Genomic DNA, 24,079 nt, shown 5'->3' with positions numbered 1-24,079 from the left:
ATAGGATAATACATGTTCCGCGTTTGGAATCGTACTATACGAGCTATGTAGCCGATAGTAAACGGAGCTACGGTTTTTCTGTCTTCTGCACCACCATATTCAGACTGTAGTATGGCGAAGAATTGCAATCATCGCGTTAAAATTACCCATTATCCTCAGCCTTGACACCTGACAATACGTAGCGACTTAATTTAAGTTTGTATGTATATGTATAATTGTTCGTTTTTATATAAATCCTGCCATGTCGAAAAAACGCTACGCTGAGAGTAATAAGTTCCAGACACTCGAGGTTACATAAGAAGAGTAAAATGCTCGAATTAACGGCTTGTAAACTTTTTTCCAGCGCAGGCCGAATGCTTCCGTGAGCTGAGTTGCGGTGCTGGCCACTACGCTAACCGATCATGTACGTATGCCGCCGTAGGAATGAATGCCCCAGGATGGAACCCATTAGCACTAGACGAAAAGGGGCTTGCGTACAAATGCTTTTATACAACAATTATTTTCTGGAAGCATACTATCCGCTCTGCAATAACACTTAAAGGAAACACGAATGGCATTTGAAGGGATTCCGGAATCCCGATACCAATAGTGTGTTGCTGGTGCCACAGAAGACAATAATCAGGTACTCTGGAATGCCAACGAGAAATACTTTAGTCTGCCGTGGAATGTCTTTTCGTTCTGTCGTTTCGGTGGTTGCAGTCAACTCGTCCATGTGACCCGCCACTTGACAGGGCAGCATTTCCATAAATTGCACCAAATAATGCCTATACAGAAAAAAAACCCATTCTTCAACAAGAAGAACCCGTAGTTCATATGCAGATAATTAGAATAATGAAACGGTGGAGCTAAACAACATAAGATCCACAAATCATACCAAATCGATGTTGCCTTGTTTCTAGTAAATAATTCTGCTGACAGACTGGTGATCGGGCTCATTTAGATGAAAATTTTCGGTGCGGAGGATGAACAGACCTTAAGTCGCGATTTGATAAGCACAACAATTGTTTGGATACATATATATATTTTATCTCTAAGCCCTTTCAGATAAATATTAGTCTAGAATAGGTAGATTTTTCAAGATAGCGGATTTCGAAGCCGTTTGTTTTTTGTCGTTACAACCTGTTGACATTTTATCGAATCATCACACATCTATTGAATATATATGAATAAATATGCGGGTGCTGCAACCGTGGAAGAGTACAGTTTTGGGCTATGCAAAATACGAGAAGACAATTCTTCAAATTTCGAATCGATGCGATGGCCTGAACGGCCAAAGTGGCCCTCGGCTAAACAAGCTAATGGTCACGCACTCGACGATAAACTGTGACGGAACAAAAAACGAAACTCATTTGCTTCTCAGATATTCCGCTCTAATAGCAACAGAATTATATGCGACAACCAATGGTTGATTTTGTCTTGTATAGTCCTCATATAGGTTTAAGGTCAATTCGGTAATATTGCACTGCTGCAGAAACCCTGACAGAAGACGCTCTAGTGTACCTAGCCAAACAGGCGTCATACTTTACAACCATAGAAGGATTATAGTATACATATATATAATAACTAGACGTCTGTAAACTTGTATATAAGGCTAAAATCTATTCACTACAGAATAGTAATACTCTCTAGTAGCAGACCTCCTAATTTTATATTATAGCAACGCGCAAATATGAATTGGACTTGACCAAAATTACAAAAGAAAAAACTGTCTCCGTTTAATATGTTAGTGGTTCTGGTAATTTCGGATGGTTCGATTAGTAATTTTGAGACCCATGTCAATATACCGTTTTGTCATTTGTTTCACTACCGTAAAATACAATTTACAGAGACCCGCAGTTTGCGCATGTAACTTTTTTCTTCAACAAGGAAATATACATTTGAATTCACCAGTAGACAGCTTATACTTAGTTTGCCGGATAAAAACAAATATTATCCTTGAAAACCCGGGTGGATAATGCGCACAGTTGCTCTATAATAACGCAGCACCTACCCTATTATATTATCGTCGATATGCAAGGACCTCAGTTTCCATGATGAACGTCCTTTGAAAGCGAATGCACATAGGCATTATTATGGATACTTTAAGCAACTTTTTTAAACGATTTTTTAGATGGGCATCAACAATCCTACTGAAAGTCGTGATAAAAGTAAATAGTACCGCATTTGGATGAAACTATTTAATTCCTATAATACCTTCCGTCGATCATTGAGTATTGAAATCAGATCTCTGAACTTTCAGACGATGCCTTACCATGTGGCTCGGCAAATTCTAGATATTGGGGAAATGCACGTTTAAGATTTCGTTGCTTGGTATTAATCTCTTTCGATCGGTTTTTACGTTGCAGCAAAAATTTGTATCTCCTTTTTACACTAGAAATAGCAGCTGACATAGCCAGGAATAATTCTGAGTCTTCGAGAAGAAACCCATACTCTTCCAAAACTAGAAGCCTCACGAGGATACCATGAAGTTCTCCATGGATCCGTCGCTCGAAAGCAGACGCTTAACCTCGCGGACATAGGTCCCTGACCCATGTATAGTTCAGAACGTTCTTCACAAGATTTATCTATTCACTCAAGATGAATACTCCGCTGTACTCACTGATGCGCAATACGTTCGAAAAGTCTTAGTCTTAGTCTTATTCTTATAGCACTACTATGATTTTGCGAGGTTTGCTACTAGGTTGACGGCCAGCATGTAGTGCTACTGAGCTAGCATTGGTTTTTTATGTGCCCTCAATTTCTGAGGTAAGTTTAAGATAAGTTCACTAGACACGCACTGTAAAACTGCTTCTTAGACGTGTTTCTTTGGGGGGCACGTCCAGCATGAAAATAATGATTACTTTCCTTGTTTCACGAACAACTTGCTTTGGCTGCACAACTCATAGAGGGGCATAGTTTTTATAGTTACTCTATATGCTATTATTTTAGGATTAAGTTAATAATTGTATCCAAGAAAAACTAGACTAAAAATTTAGTTGTCAACTACTCATCCTTAACTTCAAAACGTCGCCATTTCTAAATGCCAAGATGGGATGACAATGGGCTCCTTTTATGAATTTATATGATAATGAAAAGAATAAATATGCAGTAAAGACGACACCTATCTACAACAGAGGTTTCGACTACTTATCATTAGCGTATCATCAAGTTCGACATTTCACTTACGGCAAGGTGACATGACAAAGCAAATGTGTTGACTCGCAAAAACACTACCCTAATTATATATTTTTCGTTCGTACTTGCAATTATAAGAGTCAATGATGAGATACTGAAAAATTGTAGCAAGTAAAGGGTTCAAGTTATTCAATTTAGCCTTTTTCATCTGACAAGGCATAAATGAAGTTATATACTAAAGCGAACGATAAGATTACTTTGGTATTTCGCGAGCCTAGAGGAAGTTCGGCATCCCCCATAACAATATATTTATATTATAATTATATTTCATATATTGCATTTAACAAAAAGTCTAACAATTCGGAACGAACACTTTGTGTCTTATTGCGACATATACTATAATTCGCAATTTACATGATGAAAGAAAATAACTTAGTTTCCTATCTGAGAACTTATTGCGAAATGTTACATCGAACGGCCTTGTTATATAAAGTACTTTCATGGAGTCTTATGCCGCATGTGCATATCCATTTGGGGCATTTTTATGGTCATCGTACTGCTTTTTCCCCCCATTAACTTCTTTTTAGCAATCTGCGGAAAGGGCGAATGGGACTGCATTTTGATGTTTTTGTATGTTCCTTTGTTCCGTTGTTTTTTTCACGCAAAATCCTGTTTCTGCCTCTGTGATGTTTCGTTCCTCGCGACGCATTCCATTTACTATTGACGTTTCTGTAACTTACGGTAGCTAAAAATTGAGAGTAACACTTTGAAGCGAGAAACAAAAGAACACACAGTGAACGTTTGAGGTAAAATGGCAAGATAAATAACTTTAGGACGACTGGCGGATTTTTTTTGCCAAGAGCTGACAGCCTTGAAATTGTAACACATAGTCTTATCACTTGATAAAGATTGAAAAGTGAAACGCCAATGATCATTTTTAGAAATACTACCTAAACAATATCGAACATTTTTGCAAGGATTTTCTAATATTAGTAAAATGCGTTTAAGTTAACTTGAGCATTCTTCAAGACAATTCAATTTTGAAGTCGACAATTGTGATAGTAGATAGATTGATCTATGGAATTATTCGATTTAGTCGTTACATTTTCTTTCTAAACATTTTTTTTTTTTTTTTTTTAGAAAAAATTTAACTTTGTTTTATTTTCATATCTTACAATCATTTCCATGGATACTTCTTAACTAACACAGAAATGTATTTTGCCCTTTAACTTGAAAATTGCATCTTCTATTATCGGAAACAAGAACGTTTCACTGTTCTGAGTTAGCATAGCAATAACAACACTTTCGTTTGTAACAGAAGTTAGTAACAACGAACATGGAGCACACAAAAGGACCTTTGTGTTTAAATTTCTCGTTGCATTGCAGCCAATGAAAATATTTTCTGGTCCAGAACTCTGAAGGGATTAGCCCGATCCAATCACTGATCACGGAATCCCATTACTTTGGGTTTTCTTTTTAACAGTTAAGCCTTTTCTTGTTTTTAAAGGCCTTGATCTAGCCGGCGTATTCGACAATGGATCCTCAAATCGGAGGTGAAATTTGGCCGAGTTCTAAGGCTGCTTTAAGACATACGCTGACAACAAAAGAAAAAAACAGCGTCAATTTTTATCACTGCTGTTTGAGATTTTGAGTGTTCGACTGTCCGTCACGGATAGCTAATCTCAAAGTATGAGCTTGTGCTTTTAGCAACAATCGTACGATTATAGTATCGTACTTGCATGCCTAGCCCGGTGTTGCACAAACACTTATGATGGCAAAATTCTACACTAAATTGGAAAGCAGTCATAAAAGTAATGTTAAAATGATAAAGAGAAAGTAGACATCGTTGGCTGACCAATCGCCGAGAAACGAAATTCTACTATATTATATAAGCCCAAATAAACCTAACGAAAGCTTATTAGAAAGCAAAAGCTCTATTCGTCCGGTCCTAAGGCCACGTACATTGTGTACAACAACACATTTCTACCCTGTAGAGCCTTTTTGGCTTACGTAAACATATATTGATCGATTAAGGAAGCAGATCTAATATGTACATTTATATTCATCGCAGGCAGGAGTCATAGAGAAGGTGTTTCTCATACCCAACGAAATCATTGAATATCATGATGATTCATTTGTCAAACTGATTTAGTTCCCGAAAGTACTTCGTTGGAACCTACGAATTTCCTGTAAAGGAACACTTCGTTATAGCTGCAATTTACTGAAAGGTCTCATCTATGCCAACAAGATAGAAAGTGCTTTCAATTGGTTTCTTTAATACTGCCTCAAGAGCCATCCAAGTGGCTGCACACTGTTGCAGTGTGCTTGTTTACCTGTTCTTCACTAAATACGTTGTTTGCGTATTTTTTGTTATCATTAACTAAAGTACTCCTACTAGCATTTGGGATTAGCGCGAAATTTTGCGAGGTCGTCGGCTACTGTAGAACGGGCTTCTGCTTGGACGTGCTTACTGCGTCGGAAATGCATGGACCATTTCACTCTGCCTCCATCCAAAAATATTTGTTTGGACATTTCTAGCATAATTTTTCTTCATAAACTGAAATATATCATCTTATTCCGCGTAATTACTTCTCATTAAGCAACTTTTCTAGTTTCATTTCTTGCTAAATCTCTGTTTATAAATGCGCGCTTTTGAAACGTATATTAGAACACAAGAAACGTATTGCTTGTACTTATAGACGATTTGAAATCTTCGAGATCAATCATTTATATGATTGGTAAGCTTCTCGTATTAGCAACGGCCACTGTGCTGCTGCTGTAGATGTTTCATAGAAGATCTGGTTTGTTGGAAATCTTCATACTTAAAATTTCACACAGCCCATAGATATCCTAAAAAAGATGTAAAGCGACCATTTTTAGAAGGCCGTTCACTGGTTATCTTTAGGTGGCCGAAAATAAATTTCTACCGCATATTTTAATTCGTTCCCGAACCAATGTGACGCTTGGCGGTCCATTCAAAACACTATAGCGTCTCTTTTGTGCAATATATACATATATATGTATGTTCTTTCTCTGAACTGAAGATATACGAGTAACACACATACTGGTACCAATGTGTTGGCACGTTAATTACCTTCTTTGGTTTATTACCATATACTAATGAAATGTACGTGTCTCTAGATACACTCAGCTCTCCGCCTGAACCCATCGCATTAACTGAAGATTTCTGCAACATGCTTGCATACAGAACAAAGAAATGATCTCGACCCAAACGGGGAGAACCCGCCGGAGCCAGTCAGAAGGTGAGAGATAATCACTAGTAGCTTTTTGAATTTAGCTCACAAGTTGATCTGCCTGAGAGATTTACACAGAAAGCATTAAATAAGACGTTGCTGGTAATCAAGCCATGCATCTGCAACTGATACGTATAGGCAATATTGAATTATACTCTTAGAAAAATAAGATTGATCACCTTATTTATCTAAAAGTATAATTCAAATGTACCTGACTTTGCGTTTTGATCATTGTATTGAATAGAAAGACTCGAGATTTAAACTAGGGCGTAACAATGATTTATTATACTTAACTATCAGGCTGTAGATGAGCCCCCTCGTTAGGCCCTAACATCGTACGAGACCTGGTTCTCCGCTTTGCGAATAAAAGCTACCGATGCGCAGTTGTAACGTGACGTCCTTCAATAGAAAACCAGCTGATTCCGTCCTTTTATATAGGCTACTAGATGCAACGATAATATAAAGGATATGATATTATATAGAGTTGCGTTGTTTATTCGCTGCGTTCTACCCCTGTTTTGTAAGCATTCTATCCCAGCTAAACTAGCTTACGTTTTCTCTTGTTACATAGGATACTTAGTGTATTACATATGATGTGTTACAAAATCAGATCTTTTCTTTTTGTAAGACCTATGCAAAAAACAGCGTCCGTTTAAGGATTACCTCCGGAGGTTACACCAAATTTTCCGTGTATCTATGAAAACATTATTAGCTTCAAAATTTGGCAAATATTTTAGACTTCATGGTAAAGTAACGGTAGCATAATATGCTGATCATTGCATTTTCAGGACATATATGTGTGTACATTTTGTAGTGTCAATAAACAGAGGGCTAAAAAAATATTACCTATCATAATTCGGGGTTGCATTTAATGATATTTAAGCACACCTTGACCTATGACAAAATTTAAACGGTACGTCGTAGAGTTAACATGTATCATTTGGCTTTCAAGTGAGGGCATGCGCCTAGGCTAGGATAAAAGAATAGAGGTGCAACAGATACACAATCGAACCATCCTGCTTCGTGTTTGCCCTGGGATGTTAGGAACATGAAATGACCTCAAATACATCCATCGTTATTTTGCGTCATATATATATATATATACATATATATATATATATATATATATTTTATGTATTACTATTTGTATAGTTTAAAATTGGGTTGCTTTTTGTCCAGTTTTTTCATATAGAGCACTAGTGTATCTATCGTCTACCAGTGCCGGGAATATCACACCTTTATGAATCTCATATAGCGCAACGTATAGCGCTATCATATCATAAACGGCGGCCTCTTTTATCAAGACTTAATCAGCAGAATCGTGCGTCGAATTATGTTCGCGATTAAGTTTATATGACCAAGAAAGTATTTGCTTCGAGTAGATTTAGCAGTGGTGAGGGCCATTGAAAGCTGTTTCAGTGATGGCTTCCAAGTCCTTAGTGCCCTTGTCAGCACATTTTTTTGGAGCTTTATGTTTCTCCGGTAGTTGGTTTCAATTTATCCCGGGTAAAGCGCCCCAGGCTGGTCGATGAAGGAGAATAGGCTGTTCACTTCCCCAGCTGACGCGAGAAAACTTCTACTCGGTAAGGCGTTCTATAAGTTCGTTTCGAACTTCAAAATAGCGTGTTCATTGTCTTCCACACCAAGCAAACACTCTTCAAAACAACGCTTAACAACTTTGACAGAGGAAGATTTTTGCTTATCATTATAGCTCTGAGCAAAAAAGTGGACCGACAGGTGCAAACGCATAACTAGCAACTTATTATGATGTCTTAACGACACTTAGAGTCAAACACGTTTATTGTGTTCATTGGCCATCGTAAGGACAGTCCTGGTTACGATACCGCCATTACCTGTCACACTGCAGGAAAAACAACCTTTTTCATTAATTGGCGCAAGTATATACCTTCGGGACCAAAAAAAAAAACAGCCTTGTTAACAGATTATGCCCCTAAGCATCATATTATAGAGTAAATACCCCTTACGCAAATAACCTCATATGAAGGCAGGAGGGAAAAAATGGCTCGAGGAATAAATGGCTTACCAGACAAAGGAGTTCACCTTAGAAATGTTCTAAATGTAGTATATCGTAACCTTGAGATAAGCAGTTACTTGCTACAGCATTAAACTTTTCTGATATGCGGCATAATAAGTCGTTAATTTCTATATGTGTTCTATATATATTTTTATAGTCAAACGGAGGCTCTATTTATTCACATAAATGTATGTAATACTTGTGTTGTTGGAACTGGAAGCAGCATATGTATCAAAGATAGAAACGTTTGTATGATTAGTGTGAAAAGTTGCCCTAAGCAAACGCTAATGACGTTTTGCACATAAAAAATTAACGATATGAAGAAAAAATTCAATTTCGGGACCTGTGTTCGACATTCAGTTGAGGGCATGATTTCTATATCCATATATCGTTAGGAAGGGTATAATTTGTATTTGAATGTAGATTCGAATATGTGGAAATATATCATAAAACCATTGCGGGTTGAAAGCCCGAAAAAAATGATGAGGTCCCAATTTTGGCCCTCTATCAGTTAGACGTGTGGATGTTTCTTAGCATCCCGCAAAACAATGTTTACCGGTCTCCTCAACCTTTGTTTACTTCTCAGCTGTGACTTCCATTCAGCTTTGAACAGCTTTCCCTGTTGATGACCCGTATCGCCTCTAGAAACTTTAGCAGTGAAGTAAACAACCGTAGAGTACTACGTCTAACTCGTACCGTTTGGGTCCAAACTCGGTGTCCACAAACCAAACATCTAAGTCGAAAGTAAACAACCTGATTATTCGGGGAAGAGGGCTCTAAGCTTTTCTGTACTATACTATTATAGCTTGCATTTTTTTTTTGCTGCCGATTGTTAAAATATACTGCTGACTGGTCTTGTTCACCGCTGCCCAACTTCCAATTAGAAATACTGACACGATAGTTGGATTAGAGTTTCTACCTTAAAGTGGTACTTACAAAGGATACACCTGGCTTCTGTGATAAGCCAACTCCATCCCTGATGAAAAGGCAGCCATTGGTGTCTAAAAGGAACAAGGAGCATGAAGTACACCGCTGGCCTGCGGTGTAACCATTAAACCCATCGCTTCGTTCGAAGCTGGCGCTGCTGCCGTCGCCGTTTCTGTTACAGAGTGGTGCTACAAAACACGACAGGCCCATAGCCCTTCTCTAGCCTAACTGCAAGCAGCACTGAGCCATTTCGAAAAAACACGCATACAGTTTGCAAGCAATGCTCGAAAACTGGCAGACAAGCACCAAACATCACCACAAGTACCAAAACATAAAAACACAGCAGCAGTAGCGGCAAAGAAGGCAGCGTGATCGGTTCGTGCATTTGCGAAGAGTGTTTAGCGGTGGTCTGGCCTAAATGGAAGAAAGGATAGGGACGATAAGCTGACAGCGACTTTAAATTGCATTGTAGATAAATTCCAACACTTGGCTTGTCTGTTGGCATGATACTATCGTTCTTCACGATATGTTCTTTTTGGGTAGCTATATACCACATAAGTGAGTAGCGCATGTGACCCATATAGGAAAGCGGAGCAAAGAAGGTGAGCCTATCATGAATAAGCCTGGGTCGAACTATCGGCATGAACGGTACAGTGAGACGATTCGCATCGAGAGTAAAAGAACGCGGAGAAAAAGACAGGCAATATTGAGACCATAATGGCTGGCTGGAGGGGTTTGTATCGTCAGAGATAGAGAGAGAGAGAGAGAGAGAGAGAGAGAGAGAGAAACTAGCAGTTTGTGTAGGGTTTAAAAGGTCATCGAAAAAACGGTGAGAACAGAGGGAAAAGATGTTGTATTGAGAAGGGGAGGCAGACACGCGAATTTTGAGTTTTGGGAAAGTTATGATCAAGGCAAAAGGGGAAGCAAAACAGATTTGAGTCGCGCGGGGTTTCCATAGGCAGATGACGGGCGGGGGTAATGGGGATTACGGCATACGCAAGAGTCGAGAGAAGAAAACGCATGCGTGATGTCGACAGGTGCTCAAAATCTGTGAAAACTTTTACAGCTATTTTCGATAAGATGATAGTGATGGTTTCACCTTTAGCTATGCATGTTGTTCCAACGCCTTATACCGAATCGGTTGGCGAAGTCACCTACATACAACAGTGGTTTCAGGTAATGTTGACCCCTTCTATATAATGGTACGGTTTACAGAACAATTATTATATGATCCTCCCCACCCATAGGCATTAACATAATTAGGAGTAATAAAAGTATTTTATCATTAGAAAAAAATACTAAGCTACCGGATTAAAACGCTATGTTACAACAAGCGGCTCAAGGGATTGCTCTATTTGGATGATTTAGCAGAATGATGTTTTTATATAAAAACTTACTTATTGAGCGAAGTATCTTCTTCAAAAAGCTTTCTTTCACATAACACAGTCGAGAGAAATTGTTGCAAAGAAGAAAACAAAGTAATTAGAGTTTAAGTTTGAACTAAACTAACTTTTACGGACGTACGAAGCAGCAGACGTTACGGCTTTTGACTTCATCAAATTTTTTTGTCACCAACGTGATATCACGCAGTTTCGCATACATGTATTATTTGGATGATCCACTCTGTATACACCTTGCAACTGATTATCCTAAAGCAGAAGCTCCACGCTACAATGGGATTCAAGGGGTAGTCTGATGTTACCTTACGATAACGCGTTATATAGTGCATTAAACGGTAAACGTATATAGTGAATCAATGCAGTAAATGAGTTCGATCCACGGCGATCTACGATTTACAGCGCTATAAACGTGTTCATTTTACACATAACAAGACAATATTTATGGTTGAGTCGATTGTGTCTTCAATAGAGCGCTTGATAATGTTCTTCAAAGTTATGTGCTTGTACACAGCTAGAAACATCGTTCACACAGATTTCCGTGCGCCTATTTAACTATTTTTTCTGACGATAATCGAGATAGCATCGTCGTCTGTTGACGATCGCTTATGCTAAAACTATTCTTTGTTACGAGTGGGTTAAGCCCAAGCTGGTTAAAAAAGTACGAACCATAATTCATTTTATATATAATTTATATCATCTGAATTGCATAGCGACGATGGTGAACAAGTCAGCCGAGAGGTATATTTCATAGCTCAATAAAGTGGTACTGGGGTCTCACCTACACGCGCTATTGGTTATTAATTTTTTAATAACTAATGTTAGATATTGCACAACATTTAACAACAAGGCATCCGTACCTGGATGAATTTTCTTCTAGGACAAAGGGCCCTGCAGAAGCTTTTACAGCCGCAACGGCCTCATAACGGCTGCCTGCAGCTTCAGTCAATCAGTCAGGCAATTCATCCCCATGGGTTTTGACTCGGCTAAAGCGACATTGGCCTTAGGAGCCGCAATGAAGCCGTCGTAGTGCCCACGTTTGCCCATTCTCTGATTGTGATAAGACAGTTGCTCACGTTACTGGTTGAACATATTATATTACCTCACGCAGCTCCGACTGCCGATTTCGTGGCCCTTTGGGAGATCGGCTAATTCATCGTCGGCTTCGCATGAGTCCGTTCCTTCGTATCATCGTCTCAGTATGTTCAGTTACCAAGGGTATTAGAACTACGTTGCTTTCCAATATGTTGTCACTAAATATATTGCGTTCTTCGGTTTTCCTAATTCGCGTTGGGGTACAGCACGCGCGTTGTACAGTTGGTATAAGCTAATTCAAAGAGCTGATGTCTTACTTGGCTGTGATCTGACTACCATGCATGCGAATGACGCTGGAAAACTGCGGCAACCTGTATCGGTATATGCTGAAATCTCCAGTGAAGCACACGAAGCGAAATGGTCGTTTTAAAAGCTCGTAAATTTATGTTCTTCCACGTTCGTTACATGTTCCTTAATTTAGTATATTTGGTTTCATGTCCAGGCTTTAGATGAAGTGGTTGATAGTGATCCACAATGATGCGTGGCGGATAGCCCCTCTGCTAGAAGGCCTATTTTCCGTATGGAGCTCCAGTCATGTATAACGTAACTGTTCATCAAATGCTACATCATCTAAAGTATTTTTCAATATGTATAATTCCATAATCTACAACTTTAATTAGATTCTATACGGCACTCAAGTTCATGGCCCACTTGTCTTTAGACAGCTTGCAGACCGACATCTTCTTCGCAGATCTATTGTTATAGAAGAGTTTGTCAATGATTCGTTGCAACTATGTAAAGCGACAAGCGAGTATTTGTAAACAAGGAATCGTACGTTTTTTTCGCCTTGAAAATGGATGAACGTCTTAATAAATCTATAGCAAGTTCACTTTTACGCCACATTTTGGCCATACGCCATTTTTTTATAAATATCGAAATAGCAGTGTCAAACAAAGTAGGACGATGTAGATTACGTTGAAGGTTACTCATATTAATAGAAAGAGAGCAGATTTACGTAGATTCCGAATTGAGACAATCCAGCGACGCCAGTGCATATTAACTGCAAAACGAAACAATTTCTAAAAAACTGAGTTTTGCGTCTATTTCTATTTGGAAGATCCTGGAGCTGCACTATGATAGCTATTAGAGGCTTAGTTAAATTATTGCCGACAGTTACTCTTTTGATGTGTCCTGTGCAGAAGCCTTTTTGCCCTGTCAGCTGCTTTTTGAGTGTTTTGGTTGATTTACTGGTGTTGCGGCATGCGGATGACGAGGTTATGCCGGCAAGCGTTGGCTTTGCGGTAAAGACCAAGGGTCTGATGGAGCATCCGAAGATGGGATGGTAGTACGGAAATATTATTGAACCCAAAACATAGCCATCAATTCCTTTTTTTGCCTGACCTTCGCGGATTAAACTTGTCAATGTTCTTTAACGCTCCTACTTGGTTCTTACACTTCGGGTCGCCCTGTCCTATGTGAGATTTTTTTCCCTTCGCGCTACCTCGTCCTATCATCGTCTTCTTAACCATCTTAGGTAGGCACTTGGGTAGGCACTCACACAATTGTAATGCTATTGCCTTTTTTGTTTCTTCTACCTTCGTATCATTGAGAGTAGAACCAACACCTTGACAGTATCAGGCACTAGCAATATCTATCGAAGTATCTACAAAGAAAACGGATTTTAAGGCTAAGCGAATGGAGTGGCACACTTTAGTTCGATGCAGTAAAAAAGCGCGCTGTTCGTAGGATTTTCTACTGGCAATATTTTCGTTAGAAGATTTAATATTTATTTAACGATTACGGCGTCGTATGCGACTGATGAGGTGTAGAATCGTTAGCTTCTACATTATCTGCTGAAACCTCAACTGATTGCGTTTGGTATCAAATATATTTAATAAAATTCGACTTATAGGACAGCTTTATAAAGCTACTTCGTAACGAAGAGTAAGCAACAGCTATAGAAACATTAATGTACAAGAACGCGCAGTTGGGTCTTTGTAACGCTCTATTTTGACTAACACTGTTTGACGCCTTCCTGTATCACAGGTGATTGCTGGGATAGAATGTTAGAACTGGCAGAGTGAGCTAAAAAAGATAATGTTGCTTGCCCTTTAAAGAAAGCATGCATGGCCAGGAATTGGTTGGGACAAGGAAAGTTGAGTGAGTAGAGATGCGTCAAGAATCAAAGGAAGGCGCTTTTCGACATTTCTCATCCTTTGCCCCCAGTCGTCCGTCAGTAGAATGATGGCGTTGCCGTTTTTCTCCCATCTGCCTTTTCTTTATCCAGCCAAGCGGGTGGAGTGTTGGCTTCAAAGTTTCTTCCGCTCGAACGCCTGCTCAACTGGCAGAAACGAAAATGGGACCTTTGAGATGTCTCATTCTCTAGTGAGACCCGTTTTAGGTAAGTATTGGAGTGCTGTTTGAAATATAACGGTTCTGTTGCCTTACCAAATTAATAACAGAAATTTGGCCAGTTACTACCAAAGCACTCTGTAGAAACAACTGGCTATTTGCCAATCATGTTCCGACAAAATGGATGATCAATTTAGATTCAACGGAGCTATTGTGAAATGTTTACGCATCACTAAAATTGTAGGTTAGATGTGCAGGTGGCATTCTCGAATGAGGCATCGAAATTTCATTCAGAAATTTATCACTGTACAATTATTGGGTTACGAAAAAAGCATACCCTTTTGAGTGACCCTGGGCACATAAAAGCTCATGTTGGTACAACCATTTTTCGTGCATTGGTAATAGGGGTTAACACTCGATCTTCCATCACTTCGATGGGGCTTCCGTGTGATGGCCGATTGCACCCTTAATAGAACTGTAGTGGGTAAACTCATATTCGATATACAAGCAATCTAAACATTGGCTCCTTATATAAATATATATAAACAAAATATTGAGCCGGTTACGATTAATACGAAATACGACGAGCTGAGAAACGTTAATCTGCTAAACAAAATGCCTGAAAAAAATATGTGCTATCACAGATTTCTATCTGAAGCGCTTATACTAGTCTATACTGGCTTACTGACGATGTAAGCGAAAGGGTAACTGCGTGGCTAACTATAAAAGTAAGTTGTCGATAATACGTTTCATATGCCTTTTGGCTCAAGGTGTTATATGCCTTAATACAGAATCAGCGATATTTTTGAAGCAACAATATATATCTTATTTTATGTTATGTCCGGACCCTAAATGTCGTTGTATAGCGGGTAAAACAGAATCTGGGCATATTCATTCTCTTCCAATTCGGTGCGCATTCTTTCCAGTGTCAAAAAGCTGCGAAAGCAACTATGCACGACCTCATAGCTAAAATATTTAGACTTGTCTAACAACTAAGTGGCCCAAATAAATACTTGACTAACTCCGGAAGCCCTTTTATTATTGAATCTGTTATATTTCGAAGAGTGATCTCAGTGAAAGAGTCCTGGTAACACACGCCAAATTCACGCAGGCTAAGTTCAGCGGTTTGCCCTTGCTGAAAAACAAAGAAATTGTTTCAAAAACACTTTTCTTGTCACCGAGCAAATTCTGATTTGAACAAAATGGCGACAACAGATTTGAAGAGAAGAAGGAACTTAACCCTTGACTATCAATGAACAAAAACAGATTTACTAATCACCGACTTGGTAATTTTTTAGGAACTGTCTCTGGAGATCTAAACGCCTATAAAAGTTGTCTTTACTGATCTTCTTTGCGAAATCAAATTCGTCTTCACAAACGATCCGAATACCCCGCTTCTCAGAAGATAAACACGAAAAACTTTCGAATATCGAAATTACTTCCACAATAAAAACAAACAGGATTATTATGATCATAATTACTATGACTCCCATAATAGGTTGCTCTTTAAACCTTAAGCGTACTAGTGAATCCATATATTTAACACAAAGTTAGCGACATATATGCCAGGATGAACCATGTCTCACTCTCGTCGGTTTCGTTACAAAGACGGCTTCGCGTGTATATGACTGACAGCAGACAGAGAAAAACCTTGAGACAAACGCGTGGTTTTTTCGTGGATGTTAATCATACTTCAGTGTCATCATTTATTTATTTCAGCATTGTGCATTCTCTTGGAGCTTTAGCTAACATCTTTCTTCCACTCCTGGGACAAAGTACGTTTGAGTGGGTCTTCTTAAACACTCCCTTTAGAAATCTCAATGTGACTTGCCGGTGGTACTAGCAGTATTCCTACAACATGAAGGGCGGATGCAGTAGCGACTTTAACAAATGCCCTTGTCCTCTTTAAATTCTTCAAGTCCTCGCAATGTATCTATCCCATCCGTTGTCGTTGTTGGGATTGTGACCATGCGCTCAACGCGGCCCAACCATAAATATAATTTTTTTTATGTGGATCGACTCGTCGCCATGAGCATTGCTGTCGCTTTCATCGTCTTTCTGGGGGCAGCAGCTTTTCCACATCTCTTTACCGGGTTTCACTGTTGTCCGTTTTTCTTTCTGTTTGCTGCTCCAGAGGTCGCCAGTTTTCGTAAGACGAACAAGCCACATAGAATATTTTTTTGAATAAGAACCACTCATTGAGGCCAACACCAATGAGTACTTTCTGTTAGATATCGGTCGGTTTGTAGGGTGGTACACACAGGATCGGACAGACAGGGCTCGTGCCATGACACAGGGGCTCCGGACGACGAGGAGGTTATCAGTGACAAGTGAGGTCCAAGAAGACTAGTAGGCACTAAGCAGCAAATAGCTAGAGTGTTAGTGTTGCGTCAATAATCAGAAGAGAAATAAGATTAATGACATGGACGACAAATGCGTAATAAGTACCTTTATCAGAAAAGGAACTTGGACGATGTGTCACTACCGCTTCATTCGTGGAGCCGGTGGAGAAGGACGTGGGACGGGTAGTTGAAGTTCAGTTTCTTTATCCGAGAGTTGTTACGCAAATCATTTTTTTATGTCGACGGAATCCTTAGGCAGGTCATCTTCATGTGCGCAGGGAGTCGGCTACAATGAAAAGATGGTCTAAATAGAAAATTGATCCTTTGAAAAAATCCTGAAAGGCTCCTACTGCGGCAAGTGAGCTAGCTATGTCGATCATGCCAGAATAGTTTTTACACGTCCGACAGTGCATGTTAAAATAACACCACTTAAATAATAATAAGAACACGAAACAAAGTTTTTATAAAACGCATCATTGCATCTACAATGTACTGACGAACATAATGCCAGCACGCTTAATATCAGAGGACAGGCGCAAAAACCAGGCCGATTTATCCGTGCGTCTCTTCGTATTTGTCTTACAATCGTAGTTTCATTTATATACTAACTATATACAAAAAGAATAAATATAAAAAAAAAACACATACAGTATACGAAGAGAATGATCACAAAAAATACATTGAAACTTAGAACAGAAAGCGGGCTAAAATACAATAACGCCTTGCACTGCGAGCGCAGTTTCGGCAGTTGACAATTAATAATCAAATCCTTAATAAAAAGAACGCTAGAAAACTATTTATGGTCTGCGCATGCACGTTACACTTTCTCCTACATATACGACAAACGCTCGTGCGCTTCTGAGGTAAGAAACCTTGTCAACATCGGTAAAGTTACGATTGTCCTTTTGCATACGGCTGCAGCTTTGGCGAACTTTGTATATCTTGGTGTCATGCCTCTGCTGGATCAGTAGAGATCAGTGCGTGAAACGATAGGCTAGAATGACATGCAACGTAGGAGGCCCAATGAAATATTGTGGTTGGACACGTCTCAACCTATTTACCGTGCAACCTAATCGTGCGGGACGGTATTTACCATATTGACATTTGCGTCTTTGCGCGGGCCGAATTTGCTGCAGTTGTTCTACAGCTGGGTGCATGTGCGGACGTAACTGCTTATTGCCCATCTTACGTAAATGATGGTACAGCAGGACCTACTTTGGATGCTAGCGTAATAATAAAGATTATTCGGAGAAAGAGTCGCTGCGTTGAGGACATAAAGCGGAAACGACCGTGAGAACAAGGGAAAATAGTTAAGTACTAAACTATTTTCGTCCACACTTTAAGTCCACCTTGCTCTTATCACACGTAGCCAGTCTCATGTTCTTCCTGCTCATAGTGTGTCTAATTATGTCTCTAGAATTTAACTGCTACGTTATAAACGTAACATTTGTTAGCCCTAATTTTTTTTATTATAAACAGCTGAGTTCAAAAGCTAATGGTCGAACATTCAAAGACTATTCATTGGAAAAAAGTGGCTTTAACATGCATAATGTAATAGGCGGGTACAAGCTTTTCTTTCTAGCACCAGATCAGCTTTAGCGGAGACCGCCTCCTCTCAAAAGTTCCAAATAGATGCGGAGCGCCATAAGAGTTAACGGAATAAGAAAACTGGGAATTAGGCTTCTACGGCAGCGGATGACGCGAAAAGCAAAAGAAAATAGGGGGCTATCGCTGAGGCAATGAAAGAGGACAAGGAGGAGGTGACTCATTACAGTACTCATACCGTTGTTGTTGCTCCATAGTGGCAGTTGTTGTCAATACATCATCATGAGAAAAAGCAGCAGCATTGAATGTTACGGCGGAACAGGGGCCCGCCCCTCTTATTCACTTCGCCTATCTACTGCCTGCCCGAGTCTCCGCTTCTTGTCGAATGGATGGAGGCAGATTGGGTGCAAGAGATTGGCCGGAGGGGCATTCAGTGGTGCTGGTAATAATAGTAGTAGAATCCAAGTGCAGACTCTTAGAGGAACAGGATCCGAGGCAGTATCGGCCCACATTGAAAAGGTGACACTCAGTGCGCCTCCAAAGGAGGCTTGTGGATGTACGGCGTTGGCATATACCACTTGTTGAAGTGAGCTTTGATCCATTAGTACAGAACGTAGAATAGAACGTAGGTAACGTGGTGCCTACGGACTCGTCCTTATGGGTCCATCCTCACAACGATGCGAATGAGGAAGAAAAGTAGCGGCCGTTGAGTGGGGGTGGCAATAGTGTAGAGTAGCCATATGAGCTATCCCATACTGTATTGACCTTGTTTGTGTAGAAGAAGAAGAAGCAAGCCTTCACTTCTTTTCCTTGGTTCGTTTTACCCTATTTTAGCTTCCTTCATTCCTCTGTCGACCCACTCTTCCCACAAGCCGGATAGCCCCCACCGAACCTTCTACGACTGCAACAGCATCATCATCATCATCATCTTGTACCGCTTCGACACAACGTTCTGCCTTTCTTATGTTTTTCTGAACGACAAGAATCTACGCATACATATATACACATCTATATCTGTGTTGTCTTGTCCCATTTGCGTTAGAGTTACGCTGCTTACGGATCGGCGACGAGACTGGCTATACGGGACGAAAGGACTATACGAGACAGGCGGTTTGCGAAGTCGGAAAGTCCCAACTGCCCTAAGGGAGCACCTACATTTTTTTACTTTCGCTTTAGATATGTCTCGTGATGGCCTTCTTAGCTCTGTTTCCAACTTCGAAGCAGGACCAACAAGTTGAAATGGATCCGAGAAGAAAAGTATATTTGGTTGACTCTGTATCTTCTGATTTTCAAGGGGCGACCTGAATCGGTGACGCGACAAAATAACTCAAGTCTCTGTAACCAAGCGTCCCTGACCCGAACACCTAGGTCAAAATATCTCACTTGATTTACTAAGACCTCTTGGGACCCTGTCCAACAGTAACACTGCTTGAGCTGTGACGCAAGACGAGTCTAGCAAACGTAGAGAAGAAGAACCGCCCCGGGCATTTACATACAACACATATTGGCCTGCATAGCTTATGTATGCAGAGACCCGCGATTGACAAGCAAAAGAAAGAAGCAGTATAAAGGAGAACGTTAGTACGAGAACAAAGGGTGAACTAAACGAGATAAGATGACACATAGTAGAAGTAGCTGTAGTATATGTGGTAGTAAAAGGTTGAATCGAGGATTTCGATCTGAAGGAAGCTGTTTGCCTCTTATACCGGTGCTAACTGACTGGGAATACATGATGTATCGATATCAGAGTCGTAATCATTTCATTCTAAAAGCTACGTAAAATAAGAATCTTACGCAAGCTCGAGCAATCCCTACAAAGACCCAAATGGTTATAAACCCCAATGTAAAATTTCATCATTCTGTGGCTACCCTATATAGGCAACTAAAGTTGCTCAAAGCAATTATTACGTAGCGTATTTCTGTGCATGAATTAGTACAAGCTTGTATCCGGGGGTCAGTGGAACTAGCATAATCGGTTACCGCTAATCCTTCTGTCATTTCACAGGGTCTATCTCGCCTATAAAGTGTACATAATACAAATAACAATACATTCGAGATGCACCAAAGGGCAAATCGTATAGAAAATCAATTGGCCCAAAGCCGAAGCCAAATTAGCTCACGCCTGCATATACAAAATGCCATGTTACAAATCTTTTAGCATATATGTATATATACATTTTTTATTCAAAGTGACATACCGGCATTTCAGCAGGAAATAGAACAAGATACCCAACGTTGTTCGGTAGGATTTCTCTATCAGTCAATTTTAGCAAATGACATATTTTAATAACAACGACATGTTTTTTTTTCACACACAAAACACTTAAACATATGCGATTTGTAATACAGTCATTGAAAGTAGCTCAAGCGTCACCATGACATATCGTATGGCAGACCTATTTGTAAAGCTAGAAATCTCAGCTTCAATTGGTCAAACTACGATGCGGAATAAAAATTATGTATGTGTATTGGCAGTACAGTTTAAGGCAATTTGTTCCAAAATAGTGGATAACATATGGTCGTACTTCTTTTCGTTCGCAGCCAGAATTAATATAATATGGCTTATAGTTCCGTGTGTCGCAGCTGCACATAAGTGTCGTTCAAACCAAAAATGGTAACACCCATTACTCTCGAAATATGGTTACGTGAGGTGCATCGCGTATTTAGCCCACGACCTGAGGTAGTTTATAATTGAGTTTGAAAAAAATATTGTTTACTACTTTCAGATGCACTTGGCTCTTCGATAGTATAGCCCCTGCTATTGGGGTACGGTTGCTATATAGTTATCCACTAGGTATGGCCAGTAGTACACTCACTATCCGCTATAGCTTTTATTACCGAAGAGGCTTTCGACACGGACAAAGACTTGTGGGATCTCCAGCCTAAATAAAGGCCAGACTTGGTGTCGTATTGCACTGAGCAGACAAAATATTAGGTTACAATATCGCTACGAGAATGTCCACACAAACAGACACAGAAAAAGTGCCCCGTCGGGTTGAAGGTATGTTTCAAGTTACACACGAGGATTCTTCCTCTACGACATTTTTGCCTAATCTACAAGCCCTTCCCCTTATGCCTCTGTCATAATTCAATTGTTCGATAGCTTAATAAAGCGCATTTTGATCAGTGCTTCAGACTGTCGTCTCAAATTCGAGCGTACACACTTTTTCCGGTGCAGGATTCAACGTCGGAGTCGCTTTTTCAATTTGTCCATTGAATAAAACAATTTAGTGAAATTTAATGCGCGGAGTAACATTATTCATGGGGCTTCTGTTCGAACACCTTGCCAATGAAGTTTGCTTACCACCATCACGCGCTATCGAGATTTTTTCGACTGTTAACAGGTAGACACAGCCTCCTCCCTTGCTTTCGTCCAACCTCAGTAAGGACTCCATCAAAATATTGCCCCTGCACTCACTCTCCATATAAACCGCATTTAACCGGATCTCCACCAGAATGACTAAATATTGTCTGAACTACAACTCGGTTGAGGTTATATAGTTAGGTTGGGATCATATTAAAATCTATTCTAGTGTGATCCTAACTGATACGCTCTCCATTGCCTCCCTTCCAGATTCACAAGGATCCTATCATTTTTAGGGTTATTAAAGCGCATAGCATGCGGTAGCGCCTGCTTTGTCAGTGAATTCTGCCTTAGAGCTCTGTTTAAGCGACAATGCAGGCCATTTTCAACTCGTTTTTGATGTCCGGTAGACGTCGATTGAAAGCCAACTAACAACCCAGCTAAAAAAAAGCCTTAATGCCATCGTAATGGCGGAAGTAGGGCGGCAAAGATAGCCAGGCCGTGAGCAACCCCATGGCAGAACAAAGGGTCTAAATCTTGTCGCTAGTTATTTGGTTGCTTTAGGAAGACGGGCTGCTGGTCGGACCCGATCCTGTCATGTTGATACATGACAATATGCATAGTTAGTTAGTTGGCAAGCTCATCCTTCGGACTCCGTAGCTCATTGATGCTGAACTGAAACCGCTGGGACTTGTTCCGGTCTCAGAATTTCGGACGAAGTCAAAAAAAGGCGGGGCGCGCTTTAGACAGCTATCACTCAGGCAACTCAGAAGCTTTTGGGGCACATGATAGGCCACGGAATTCTGGACCAGAGGCAAACGAGGAAATCCCGTGGTTTTAAGGCTACATACTATACGAAAGCGACGAGACTGATAAGCGGATGAGCCTATTGTGGAAGTGACTCTGATATGTGAGAATTACCTTAGAAAAAAAAAGAAAGCGAGTTTTATTAAATCCAATCCCTGAGGAGGCATAAAGGGGCTACGAAGCAATGAACAGCGAAACCGTTTTTGTAAATCGTGTAGCAGTAGCCGCAGCCGCGGCGCGAAAAACTGGCTACCCTTAACTCGTATCCAAACGAACCGAGTAACAATCACACGGCAGGCAAAACAAGAAATTGGTCGGCGTCCTCATTCCTACAGTATCCATCTACGGCAAGCAAATCAGGAGCGCTACGGAACCAATGCCCTTACCTCGTTACGTTGTAACGCGTTCATGAAAGCGGCTATCTTAGCTTCTCCCAAAGGGCAACATGGCTAAATGGGGAAGGCCACCCATACTCTTTCTATTCCCAGTACTAAACTCGCGTTAAACTAACTCAACACCCCCTACAGTTGCCTAGAATAGTAGGTTGAAGTTGGCCGATTAGTGCTTACCGTACACTTGGTGCGTGACTGCATCGGTCAGGCAAACCTAGTGAATGTCGACAGACATTATCGTCATCTGCCTGTAATTAAATGTTTCGCTATTCGTTCAAGTATGTAACGTTGTTGCTCATTGTAATCCTTGGCTAAAATGGTATCAGATAGAATATATCGCGGAAAATGACAGAGATTTCTAGAAGAGGGTAAAATGGACATAAATGGTGACTTCAATGATAACGTCAGGATCGAACGTGAGCGAGTTTCTCTAGTAAAAGCAAATAATAATCAATAATATATGGTTTATACTTATCGATTGTAAAGAATTTCAACCATCCTCACACGGGAGGGCCTCAGCAAGCTTCAATTTCTCACCAATTATTGGGTGCATTATATACATAAAAGCTGCAATGAACTGTTCAAGATATAGCGATCGATAAAAGAGCTGCTAGCTCTTTTAGTCGCGAGTACACGAAATTTAAATTATCGTTTGCAGGATCTACCAATGAAGGTTGAGGCATTTTTTGGAATCCACAGAGAAAGACGTTTGTCTATGAATAAATAGACTCATTACTAAACATCGTTCAAATACACTCAAGCTGAAGCTCAAGCTTTAGCTAGGAAAGTCTGAGATTCCCAGTTCGAGCTTTCGTGGAATCAATCGTAACCGAAAAACTTTTTCGAAATTCTAATTTTCTATATAGCATAAAAGCTCGGGCAAAGTGAAGCAGGAGAGCAATCAACACGATATCGACCGTAATATATGATTGCAACATACATCGCAGTCTTCAATACGGTTGAAAAGTTTTTCCAACTTACACGATCTTACCCGCACAGAGGATTACCGGTGTCTAGCAATGCTACTTCGAACCTTATTGTCGTTTATTATTATTATATAGGCCATTTGCCCTGTTGTTGACTGGATCAGATTTTGCTTCTCAAGTGAACAGTATAAGACAAACGATTTTAAGAAGAATTCTTTTTTATATTTTATCGGCCATCAGTAATAAATAGTATTGTTCGAACGTTGCAAATAGGTCATACAAGCTGAGTAACTAAATCTTGGCAAGTTTCGCTTGTCGAAATGTACACTTTTAGATTTTGAAACGCTACCATGTTTAGGGCTGTGAGCGACTATTTTTTTTTTTAGTGGCTATTATTTTATATAATATTTCCAGTCAGTTAGCAGAAGGGCAAAGTAATTCTAAAACTAGATGAACTTTAGATAACCAAACAAGTAGTAGCATCTATGAACATGGAGCCGTTTCTTCGCGAGCTAAAACTGGAAGCAACAACAAAACAAAGTATGTAGCTTTTTACATGAATTTAATGGAATCACCATTGAAGAATACCGCAATGTTGATTTTCTATCCTAGTCTCCCCTGGAAGCATCGACTAGCGTTGTGCACACAA

The 24,079-nt window shown here is 40.0% G+C and overlaps 1 long non-coding RNA gene across 1 annotated transcript in view; it reads left to right on the top strand.

Moving 5' to 3' along the window:
- The first annotated feature begins 345 nt into the window (after window positions 1-345).
- Window positions 346-24,079, top strand: part of LOC147753853 (uncharacterized) — a 49,969-nt gene continuing 26,235 nt past the window's right edge. Inside the window, exons 1-2 of the long non-coding RNA XR_015315049.1 lie at window positions 346-403; window positions 6,256-6,377. This is a non-coding gene — a long non-coding RNA (uncharacterized LOC147753853). The remainder of the gene's footprint in view (window positions 404-6,255; window positions 6,378-24,079) is intronic.

The sequence above is a fragment of the Varroa jacobsoni genome, unplaced genomic scaffold (assembly GCF_002532875.2).
Source record: "Varroa jacobsoni isolate VJ856 unplaced genomic scaffold, vjacob_1.0 scaffold_165, whole genome shotgun sequence".
Lineage (NCBI taxonomy): Eukaryota > Metazoa > Arthropoda > Arachnida > Mesostigmata > Varroidae > Varroa > Varroa jacobsoni.
The sequence above is the reverse complement of the archived record's forward strand: the minus strand, read 5'-3'. Positions and strand labels throughout refer to the sequence as shown.